Genomic DNA, 12,011 nt, shown 5'->3' on the forward strand with positions numbered 1-12,011 from the left:
CATTGTGAAAATGACTCTACTACCCAAAGCAATCTGCAGATTCAATGCAATCCCTATCAAACTGCAACTGGCATTTTTCACAGAACTAGAACAAAAAATTTCATAATTTGTATGGAAACACAAAACACCCTGAATAGCCAAAGCAATCTTGAGAACGAAAAATGGAGCCGGAGGAATCAGGCTCGCCCTCTTCAGAATATACCACGAAGCTACAGTAATCAAGAGAGTATGGTACTGGCACAAAAACAGAAAGATAGATCAATGGAACAGGATAGAAAGTCCAGAGATAATCCCACGCACATATGGTCACCTTATCTTTGATAAATGAGGCAAGAATATACAGTGGAGAAAAGACAGCCTTTTTAATAAGTGGTGCTGGGAAAACTGGACAGGTACATGTAAAAGTATTAAATTAGAACACTCCCTAACACCATATACAAAAATAAACTCGAAATGGATTAAAGACCTAAATATAAGGTCAGATACTATCAAACTCTTAGAGGAAAACATAGGCAGAACACTCTATGACATAAATCACAACAAGATGCTTTATGACCCACCTCCTAAAGAAATGGAAATAAAAACAAAAATAAACAAATGAGATCTAATGAAACTTCAATGCTTTGGCAGAGCAAAGGAAACCATAAACAAGATGAAAAGATAACCCTCAGAATGGGAGAAAATATTTGCCAATGAAGCAGCTGACAAAGGATTAATTTCCAAAATTTAGAAGCAGCTCATGCAGCTCAGTATCAAAAAAGCAAACAACCCAATCCAAAAATGGGCAGAAGACCTAAGCAGACGTTTCTCCAAAGAAGATGTATAAATTGCCAACAAGCACATGAAAGAATGCTCAACATCATTAATCATTAGAGAAATGCAAATCAAAACTACAATGAGATATCATCTCACACCAGTCAGAATGGCCATCATCAAAAAATCTACAAACAATAAATGCTGGAGAGGGTGTGGAGAAAAGGGAACACTCTTGCACTGTTGGTGGGAATGTAAGTTGATACAGCCATTGTGGAGAACAGTATGGAAGTTCCTTAAAAAACTAATAATAGAACTACCATACGACCCAGCAATCCCACTACTGGGCATATCCCCTGAGAAAACCATAATTCAAAAAGAATCATGTACCAAAATATTCATTGCAGCTCTATTTATGATAGCCATGACATGGAAGCAACATCAAGTGTCCATCAACAAATGAATGGATAAAGAAGATGTGTCCATCAACAAATGAATGGATAAGTGTCCATCAACAAATGAATGGATAAAGAAGATGTGGGACATATATGCAATGGAATATTACTCAGCCATAAAAAAATGAAATTGAGTTATTTGTAGTGAGGGGGATGGACCTAGCGTCTGTCATACAGAGTGAAGTCAGAAAGGGAAAAAAAAATACCCTATGCTAACACATATATATGGAATCTAAGAAAAACAAGTCATGAAGAACCTGGGGCAAGACGGGAATAAAGACAGATCTTCTAGAGAATGGACTTGGGGATATGGGGAGGGGTAAGGGTAACCTGTGACAAAGTGAGAGAGTGGCATGGACATATATACACTACCAAACGTAAAATAGCTAGCTAGTGGTAAGCAGCCGCATAGCACAGGGAGATCAGCTTGGTGGTTTGTGACCACCTAGATAGGGAGGTTGGGAGCGAGGGAGTTGCAAGAGGGAAGAGATATGGGAACATATGTATATGTATAACTGATTCACTTTGTTATAAAGCAGAAACACACACCATTGTAAAGCAATTATACTCCAATAAAGATGTTAAAAAAAATTACGTTTGTGCAGAGCTTTCCCATCAATGTGTCTCAGGTAGCTTACAGGTGTATGCCTTGCAGATGCGCTACCTTGGGATAGTAGGGAATCCAAGCCTTCAGCATCCTTATTGGCTAACCTGAATAAATTTTACAATATTCCTTTTTTTTTAATCTTGACTTTAATGGCAGGAAAGTATATCTTGAATTAAAAAGGTAGAAAAGCCTTGCATTACGAAGATTATTTCTCACATAATCTTTGCTTAAAACAAGTTCTGTCTTTGATTATTTTCTACTTATATTCCCTAATATATTTATACTATAATTAAATTCAAATGTTTCACATGTAACTCCATGATAAATCTATTGTGGGAGCAACATCCAGAAGAATTAGCTCTGAGAGTCCTCATGAGAAGCTCAAGTTTACATTAATCAAGTACATGTTTTTACACTGAGTTATAGAATTTCTGAGAAAGAATTCTTGCCTTTTCAATCATCAAACAAACACTCTACCACTCTCAGAAAAAGTGAGTTCCTTAATCTGTGTATCACCAGATGACCCACAGGACACTGAAGCACAAAATCAAAGGGATTCAAAATTGTTTTTTTTCCCCTAAAATGAACACAATTCTAAATGCCTTGCCCTCATCACCATTACTGTGCCCCTCACCCACACCTTCCCACCAAATATTCCTTTGTTTGCTCTGCTGAAAGTCATTTAACAATAAGCAAAGCCTTTCATTATACAAAATATAGGGAGGTCTGGTGATGAAAGACATGGGACTTTAAGAATTAATAAGCACATTTTATAAACCTACTGACATAATTGTTTGTACAAAGAATTTCTTTTTTTTCTGGAAGGCTTTACTTCACCAGATCTTTTCTTAAGATATGATTTTTATGAGGGAAGACTTGGTACATCATGATCATGCAAATGCTGAAAAGGACTTCCTTTGAATATATGAAAGGGGAAACAAGAGATTAAAAAAATACAAGCCTGAGCTATGTTTATCACTGTTTTCATAGATGATCATTCTAGCAACATACACAACTCAGATTTCAAGTTTCACAACCAGAGTAAGGAGCCACTAAATAGAAGGATTTGCCAAATAGAGAGTAGGAAAAACGCTCCATAACCGAATCATTTTTCTTTAAATCAATATGACCTCCAATAACTATTCTACTGAATGGAAATATTTATTCTAATCAAAGTATACTAACATAATACACAGATATCTCATAACATAATGATTGTACTAAGATTATTACTAAAGAGATACTTGTTTTGATTCCCATCACAGACTTCTGAATAGTTTTAGAGGAAACACTTTCAAATGTCAAAAGATAAGGTGGTTGCTTGCTTTATACCTTATTAAACCACCTTCAACCCCATCATCTGCCATTGTTCTTACTTCCCAGGGCTTGGAGATGCTCTGAGATCTGAAAATCTAATGTCTGATATCTAAGAGAAAGATGACTACAGAGCTCTCACCATGGAAAGAACAAAAGCAAACTGAGCTAAAGATTCAATCATTTAGATATAGGGTATAATTGCTTTACAATGGTGTGTTAGTTTCTGCTTTATAACAAAGTGAATCAGTTATACATATACGTATGTTCCCATATGTCTTCCCTCTTGCGTCTGCCTCCCTCCCAGCCTCCCTATCCCACCCCTCCAGGCTGTCACAAAGCACCGAGCCAATATCCCTGTGCCATGTGGCTGCTTCCCACTAGCTATCTACCTTACTACGTTTGTTAGTGTGTATATGTCCATGACTCTCGCTCGCCCTGTCACAGCTCACCCTTCCCCTTCCCCATAACCTCAAGTCTGTTCTCTAGTAGGTCTGCGTCTTTATTCCTGCCTTATCCCTAGGTTCTTCATGACAAATTTTTTTCTTAAATTCCATATATATGTGTTAGCATATGGTATTTGTCTTTTTCTTTCTGACTTACTTCACTCTGTATGACAGACTCTAGGTCTATCCACCTCATTACAAATAGCTCAATTTCGTTTCTTTTTATGGCTGAGTAATATTCTATTGTATATATGTGCCACATCGTCTTCATCCATTCATCCGATGATGGGCACTTAGGTTGTTTCCATCTCTGGGCTATTGTAAATAGAGCTGCAATGAACATTTTGGTACATGATTCTTTTTGAATTATGGTTTTCTCAGGGGATATGCCCAGTACTGGGATTGCTGGGTCATATGGTAATACTATTTGTAGTTTTTTAAGGAACCTCCATACTGTTCTCCATAGTGGCTGAACCAATTCACATTCCCACCAGCAGTGCAAGAGTGTTCCCTTTTCTCCACACCCTCTCCAGCATTTATTGTTTCTAGATTTTTTGATGATGGCCATTCTGACTGGTGTGAGATGATATCTCATTGTAGTTTTGATTTGCATTTCTCTAATGATTAATGGTGTTGAGCGCTCTTTCATGTGTTTGTTTGCAGTCTGTATATCGTCTTTGGAGAAATGTCTATTTAGGTCTTCTGCCCATTTTTGCATTGGGTTGTTTGTTTTTTTGTTATTGAGCTGCATGAGCTGCTTGTAAATTTTGGAGATTAATCCATTGTCGGTTGCTTCATTGGCAAATATTTTCTCCCATTCTGAGGGTTGTCTTTTGGTCTTGTTTATGGTTTCCTTTGCTGTGCAAAAGCTTTGAAGTTTCATTAGGTCCCATTTGTTTATTTTTGTTTTTATTTCCATTACTCTAGGAGGTGGGTCAGAAAGGATCTTGTTGTGATTTATGTCATAGAGTGTTCTGCCTATGTTTTCCTCTAAGAGTTTGATAGTTTCTGGCCTTACATTTAGGTCTTTCATCCATTTTGAGCTTATTTTTGTGTATGGTGTTAGGGAGTGATCTAATCTCATATTTTTACATGTACTGTCCAGTTTTCCCAGCACCACTTATTGAAGAGGCTGTCCTTTCTCCACTGTACATTCCTGCCACCTTTATCAAAGATAAGGTGTCCATATGTGCATGTGTTTATCTCTGGGCTTTCTATCCTGTTCCATTGATCTATCTTTCTGTTTTTGTGCCAGTACCATACCATCTTGATTACTGTAGCTTTGTAGTATAGTCTGAAGTCAGGGAGCCTGATTCCTCCAGCTCCTTTTTTCATTCTCAAGATTGCTTTCGCTATACAGGGTCTTTTGTGTTTCCATACAAATTGCAAAATTTTTTGTTCTAGTTCTGTGAAAAATGCCAGTGGTACTTTGATAGGGATTGCATTGAGTCTATAGATTGCTTTGGGTAGTAGAGTCATTTTCACAATGTTGATTCTTCCAATCCAAGAACATGGTATATCTCTCCTACTATTTGTATCATCTTTAATTTCTTTCATCAGTGTCTTATAATTTTCTGCATACAGGTCTTTTGTCTCCTTAGGTAGGTTTATTCCTAGATATTTTATTCTTTTTGTTGCAATGGTAAATGGGAGTGTTTTCTTGATTTCACTTTCAGATTTTTCATCATTAGTATATAGGAATGCCAGAGATTTCTGTGCATTAATTTTGTATCCTGCCACTTTACCAAATTCATTGATTAGCTCTAGTAGTTTTCTGGTAGCATCTTTAGGGTTCTCTATGTATAGGATCATGTCATCTGCAAACAGTGACAGCTTTACTTCTTCTTTTCCGATTTGGATTCCTTTTATTTCCTTTTCTTCTCTGATTGCTGTGGCTAAAACTTCCAAAACTATGTTGAATAAGAGTGGTGAGAGTGGGCAACCTGGTCTTGTTCCTGATCTTAGTGGAAATGCTTTCAGTTTTTCACCATTGAGGATGATGTTTGCTGTGGGCTTGTCATATATGGCCTTTATTATGTTGGGGAAGGTTCCTTCTATGCCTACTTTCTGCAGGGTTTTTATCATAAATGGATGTTGAATTTTGTCAAAAGCTTTCTTTGCATCTATTGAGATGATCATATGGTTTTTCTCCTTCAATTTGTTAATGTGGTGTATCACATTGATAGATTTGCGTATATTGAAGAATCCTTGCATTCCTGGAATAAACCCCACTTGATCATGGTGTATGATCCTTTTAATGTGCTGTTGGATTCTGTTTGCTAGTATTTTGTTGAGGATTTTTGCATCTATGTTCATCAGTGATATTGGCCTGTAGTTTTCTTTCTTTGTGACATCCTTGTCTGGTTTTGGTATCAAGGTGATGGTGGCCTCGTAGAATGAGTTTGGGAGTGTTCCTCCCTCTGCTATATTTTGGAAGAGTTTGAGAAGGATAGGTGTTAGCTCTTCTCTAAATGTTTGATAGAATTCGCCTGTGAAGCCATCTGGTCCTGGGCTTTTGTTTGTTGGCAGATTTTTAATCACAGTTTCAATTTCAGTGCTTGTGATTGGTCTGTTCATATTTTCTATTTCTTCCTGATTCAGTCTTGGCAGGTGGTGCATTTCTAAGAATTTGTCCATTTCTTCCAGATTGTCCATTTTATTGGCATAGAGTTGCTTGTAGTAATCTCTCATGATCTTTTTTATTTCTGCAGTGTCAGTTGTTACTTTTCCTTTTTCATTTCTAATTCTATTGATTTGAGTCTTCTCTCTTTTTTTCTTGATGAATGTGGCTAATGGTTTATCTATTTTGTTTATTTTCTCAAAGAACCAGCTTTTAGTTTTATTGATCTTTGCTATTGTTTCCTTCATTTCTTTTTCATTTATTTCTGATCTGATTTTTATGATTTCTTTCCTTCTGCTAGCTTTGGGGTATTTTTGTTCTTCTTTCTCTAATTGCTTGAGGTGCAAGCTTAGGTTGTTTATTCGAGATGTTTGCTGCTTCTTAAGGTGGGCTTGTATTGCTATAAACTTCCCCCTTAGAACTGCTTTTGCTGCATCCCATAGGTTTTGCGTCGTTGTGTCTCCATTGTCATTTATTTCTAGGTATATTTTTATTCCCTTTTTAATATTTTCAGTGATCCCTTCATTATTAAGTAGTGCATTGTTTAGCCTCCATGTGTTTGTATTTTTTTACAGATCTTTTCCTGTAATTGATATCTAGTCTCATGGCGTTGTGGTCAGAAAAGATACTTGATATGATTTCAATTTTCTTAAATTTACCAAGGCTTGATTTGTGACCCAAGATATGATCTATCCTGGAGAATGTTCCATGAGCACTTGAGAAAAATGTGTATTCTGTTGGTTTTGGATGGAGTGTCCTATAAATATCAATTAAGTCCATCTTGTTTAATGTATCATTTAAAGCTTGTGTTTCCTTATTTATTTTCATTTTGGATGATCTGTCCATGGGTGAAAGTGGGGTGTTTAAGTCCCCTACTATGAATGTGTGACTGTCAGTTTCCCCTTTTATGGCTGTTAGCATTTGTCTTATGTATTGAGGTGCTCCTATGTTGGGTGCATAAATATTTACAATTGTTATATCTTCTTCTTGGATCGATCCCTTGATCATTATGGAGTGTCCTTCTTTGTCTCTTTTAATAGTCCTTATTTTAAAGTCTATTTTGTCTGATATGAGAATTGCTACTCCAGCTTTCTTCTGGTTTCCATTTACATAGAATATCTTTTTCCATCCCCTTACTTTCAGTCTGTATGTGTCTCTAGGTCTGAAGTGGGTCTCTTTTAGACAGCATATATAAGGGTCTTGTTTTTGTATCCATTCAGCTAATCTGTGTCTTTTGGTGGGAGCATTTAGTCCATTTACATTTAAGGTAATTATCGATATGTATGTTCCTATTCCCATTTTCTAAATTGTTTTGAGTTTGTTATTGTAGGTCCTTTCCTTCTCTTGTGTTTCTTGCCTAGAGAAGATCCTTTAGCATTTGTTGTAAAGCTGGTTTGGTGGTGCTGAACTCTCTTAGCCTTTGCTTGTCTGTAAAGGTTATAATTTCTCCATCAAATCTGAATGAGATCCTTGCTGGGTACAGTAGTCTTGGCTGCAGGTTCTTCTCCTTCATCACTTTCAGTATGTTCTGCCACTCCCTTCTGGCTTGTAGGGTTTCTGCTGAAAGATCAGCTGTTAACCTTATGGGGATTCCCTTATGTGTTATTTGTTGTTTTTCCCTTGCTGCTTTTAATATGCTTTCTTTGTATTTAATTTTTGACAGTTTGATTAATATGTGTCTTGGCGTATTTCTCCTTGTATTTATCCTGTATGGGCCTCTCTGTGCTTCCTGGACTTGATTAACTATTTCCTTTCCCATATTAGGGAAGTTTTCAACTATAATCTCTTCAAATATTTTCTCAGTCCCTTTCTTTTTCTCTTCTTCTTCTGGAACCCCTATAATTCGAATGTTGGTGTGTTTAATGTTGTCCCAGAGGTCTCTGAGACTGTCCTCAGTTCTTTTCATTCTTTTTTCTTTATTCTGCTCTGCAGTAGTTATTTCCACTATTTTAACTTCCAGGTTACTTATCCGTTCTTCTGCCTCAGTTATTCTGCTATTGATCCCATCTAGAGTACTTTTAATTTCATTTATTGTGTTGTTCATCGTTGCTTGGCAGGTGGTGCATTCTAGATCCTTGTTAACTGTTTCTTGCATTTTGTCCATTCTATTTCCAAGATTTCGGATCATCCTTACCATCATTATTCTAAATTCTTTTTTAGGTAGACTGCCTATTTCCTCTTCATTTGTTAGGTCTGGTGTATTTTTATCTTTCTCTTTTATCTGCTGTGTGTTTTTCTGTCTTCTCATTTCACTTATCTTACTGTGTTTGGGGTCTCCTTTTTGCAGACTGCAGGTTCGTAGTTCTCGCTGTTTTTGATGTCTGTCTCCAGTGGCTAAGGTTGGTTCAGTGGGTTGTGTAGGCTTCCTGGTGGAGGGGACTAGTGCCTGTGTTGTGGTGGATGAGGCTGGATCTTGTCTCTCTAGTGGGCAGGTTCACGTCTGGTGGTGTGTTTTGGGGTGTCTGTGGCCTTATTATGATTTTAGGCAGCCTCTCTGCTATTGGGTGGGGTTGTGTTCCTGTTTTGCTAGTTGTTTGGCATAGGTTGTCCAGCACTGTGGCTTGCTGGTCGTTGAGTGAAGCTGGGTGCTGGTGTTAAAATGGAGGTCTCTGGGAGATTTTCGCCATTTGATATTATGTGGAGCTGGGAGGTCTCTTGTTGACCAGTGTCCTGAATTGGCTCTCCTACCTCAGAGGCAGAGCCCTGATTCCTGGCTGGAGCACCAAGAGCCTTTCATCCACACGGCTCAGAATAAAAGGGAGAAAAAGTAGAGGGAATTAGTAGAAGTATGAGGAAAGAAAGAAGGAAAGGAGGGAAGGAAGGAAGGAAGGAAGAAAGAAAGAAAGAAAGAAGCAAAGAAGGAAAGAAGGCAAGAAGGAAAGAAAGGAGGGATGGAGGGAGGGAGGAAGGAATGAAGGAGGGAAAGAAGAAAAAAGACAGAAAGAAAGAAGATACAGTAAAAATAAAATAAGGTATAATAAAGTTATTGAATTAAAAAATTCTTATTTAGAAAAAAAAAGGCACGGATAGAACCTTAGGACAAATGTTGGAAGCAAAGCTATACAGACAAAATCTTACACAGAGGCATACACATACACCCTCACTAAAAGAGGTAAAGGGGGAAAAATCGTAAATCTTGCTCTCAGAGACCACCTCCTCAATTTGGGATGATTCGTTGTCTAAAGGAGGGAAGGAAGGAAGGAAATAAAGAAAGAAAGAAGGTAAAGTATAATAACGTTATTAAAATTAAAATTAATTATTAAGAAAAAAATTTTTAAAAAAACCATGGGCCGATAGAACCCTAGGACAAACGGTGGAAGCAAGACTATACAGACAAGATCTCACACAGAAGCATACACATACACATTCACAAAAAGAGGAAAAGGGAAAAAAATCATAGATCTTGCTCCTAAAGTCCACTTCCTTAATTTGGGATGATTGGTTGTCTATTCAGGTATTCCACAGATGCAGGGTATATCAAGTTGATTGTGGAGCTTTAATCCGCTGCTTCTGAGGCTGGTAGGAGAGATTTCCCTTTCTCTTTGTTCTCACAGGTCACAGGGGCTCAGCTTTGGATTTGGCCCTGCCTTTGCGTGTAGGTCGCTGGAGAGCGTCTGTCTTTTGCTCAGACAGGACGGGGTTAAAGTAGCCGCTGATTCGGGGGCTCTGGCGCACTCAGGCTGGCGGGGAGGGAGGGGCACGGAGTGCGGGGCAGGCCTGCGGCGGCAAAGGCCGGCGTGACTTTGCACCAGCCTGAGGCCCCCGTGCGTTCTCCCGGTGAAGTTGTCCCTGGATTCCGCGAACCTGGCAGTGGAGGGCTGCACAGGCTCCGCGGAAGAGGGGTGTGGAGAGTGACCTGTGCTCGCACACAGGCCCCTTGGTGGCGGCAGCAGCAGCCTTAGCATCTCCCGCCCATCTCTGGGGTCCGCGCTTTTAGCCGAGGCTCGCGCCCGTCTCTGGAGTTCCTTTAAACAGCGTTCTTAAACCCCTCTCCTCACGCACCAGGAAACAAAGAGGGAAGAAAAAGTCTCTTGCCTCTTCGGCAGGTGCAGACTTTTCCCCGGACTCCCTCCCGGCTAGCCGTGGTGCACTAACCCCTTCAGGCTATGTTCAAGCCGCCAAGCCCAGTCCTCTCCCTGCGCTCTGTCCGAAACCGAAACCCAAGCCTCAGAGCCTCAGCTCGCAGCCCCGCCCGCCCCGGAGGGTGAGCAGACAAGCCTCTCCGGCTGGTGAGTGCCGGTCGGCACCGATCCTCTGTGCGGGAATCTCCCCGCTTTGCTCTCCGCACCCCTGTTGCTGTGCACTCCTCCGCGGCTTCGAAGCTCCCCCGTCCGCCTCCCACAGTCTCCGCCCGCGAAGGGGCTTCCTAGTGTGTGGAAACTTTTCCTCCTTCACAGCTCCCTCCCACTGGTGCAGGTGCCGTCCCTATTCTTTTGTCTCTGTTTTTTCTTTTTTTTTTCCTTTTGCCCTACCCAGGTACGTGGGGAGTTTCTTGCCTTTTGGGAGGTCTGAGGTCTTCTGCCAGCCTTCAGTAGGTGTTCTGTAGGAGTTGTTCCACGTGTAGATGTATTTCTGGTGTATCTGTGGGGAGGAAGGTGATCTCCGCGTCTTACTCTTCCGCCATCTTCAAGGTCCCCCCCCAATCATTTAGTTTTAAAGCAACAGTGGCCATAACATAAGAATTTTCTCATCACACAAGTTATTCACTAATTTAATTCCCATGAAACATGAATGTTGGACATTCCTAATGTATTTAGATAAGTTGATTTCATATAGATAAGATTTCCTATTAGTTAAAGAGTTAGTTGTCATTGACCTACAAATTAAGAGAAAGGTAGAAGGAAGAAATATGGTTAGGGTTGGCTTGAAAATAGCTCCTCTTGGGAGTTCCCTGGTTGCCTAATGGTTAGGATTCTGGGCTTTCTCTGCCATGGCCCAGGTTCAGTCCCTGGTCAGGGAACTAAGATCCTACAAGCCTTCCCTTTCAGAGATCTTCCTCATCTTATAAAATAAGTTAATTAATAAAAGTTTTAAGAATGGTTCAATAATTTTGACAGAGAACAACCAGTTTGATAACTCTTAAAATTTCCACATGAAAGTTCTAAGACATGCGAACCATAGCATTGCCCTATAATGACACAGTCAGGCTTAGGGGACTTCGGAAGGTCCAAATGCCTCAAATTCTTCCCGGTAGTTGGGTTCTTTCTTCTAGCTGGGTCGAAAGACTACCTTCCCTTCATGGTAGAGATACCGAAGGTATAAACACCCAGGATGTACCTTATTCACTGGCATTATTTCAGTGCAACACAGGCGGCAGCACAAAAGAGTGCCACGTGAACATAAGACTGGCTAGAATTGCTTCCCCGAGGCTGCTGTAAAGCTCTAGAAAGCAAGCTATGCATGCAAGAAAACAGTTCATTACCTTTCTACCTGCATAGATAGAGGTGATACCATCAGTCGGGTTCCCGTTCTGTTACTTAAAAGCCACACTAGGGAATCACAGGACAGATGTTCTCTCTGGGAAATGATTTCATACACGACTGTCATTAGCCTATAAAAAGCATACAGGAGTTACAGCACTGGATGGACTCAGTGTTTCTTGAGCAGGCTGCACCCAAAGGTCTGCTGATGGGAAACTCTGCGGCTTCCCTGCAGGCTTGTGGTCACCTTCTCTTCACACTCTAGGTAGGGAGGCGCATCAGAGGAGCTCTCAAGAAGCACTGGAGACTTCGTGGCTTCTTCCCAGGAAACTCACTCTTCTTCACTGAGGCATTCCTGGAAGTGAATAAAAGCTGTGCAACAGGAATGTTTTTCAA

This window comes from Lagenorhynchus albirostris, chromosome 11, assembly GCF_949774975.1.
Source record: "Lagenorhynchus albirostris chromosome 11, mLagAlb1.1, whole genome shotgun sequence".
In the NCBI taxonomy this organism is placed as follows: Eukaryota; Metazoa; Chordata; class Mammalia; order Artiodactyla; family Delphinidae; genus Lagenorhynchus; species Lagenorhynchus albirostris.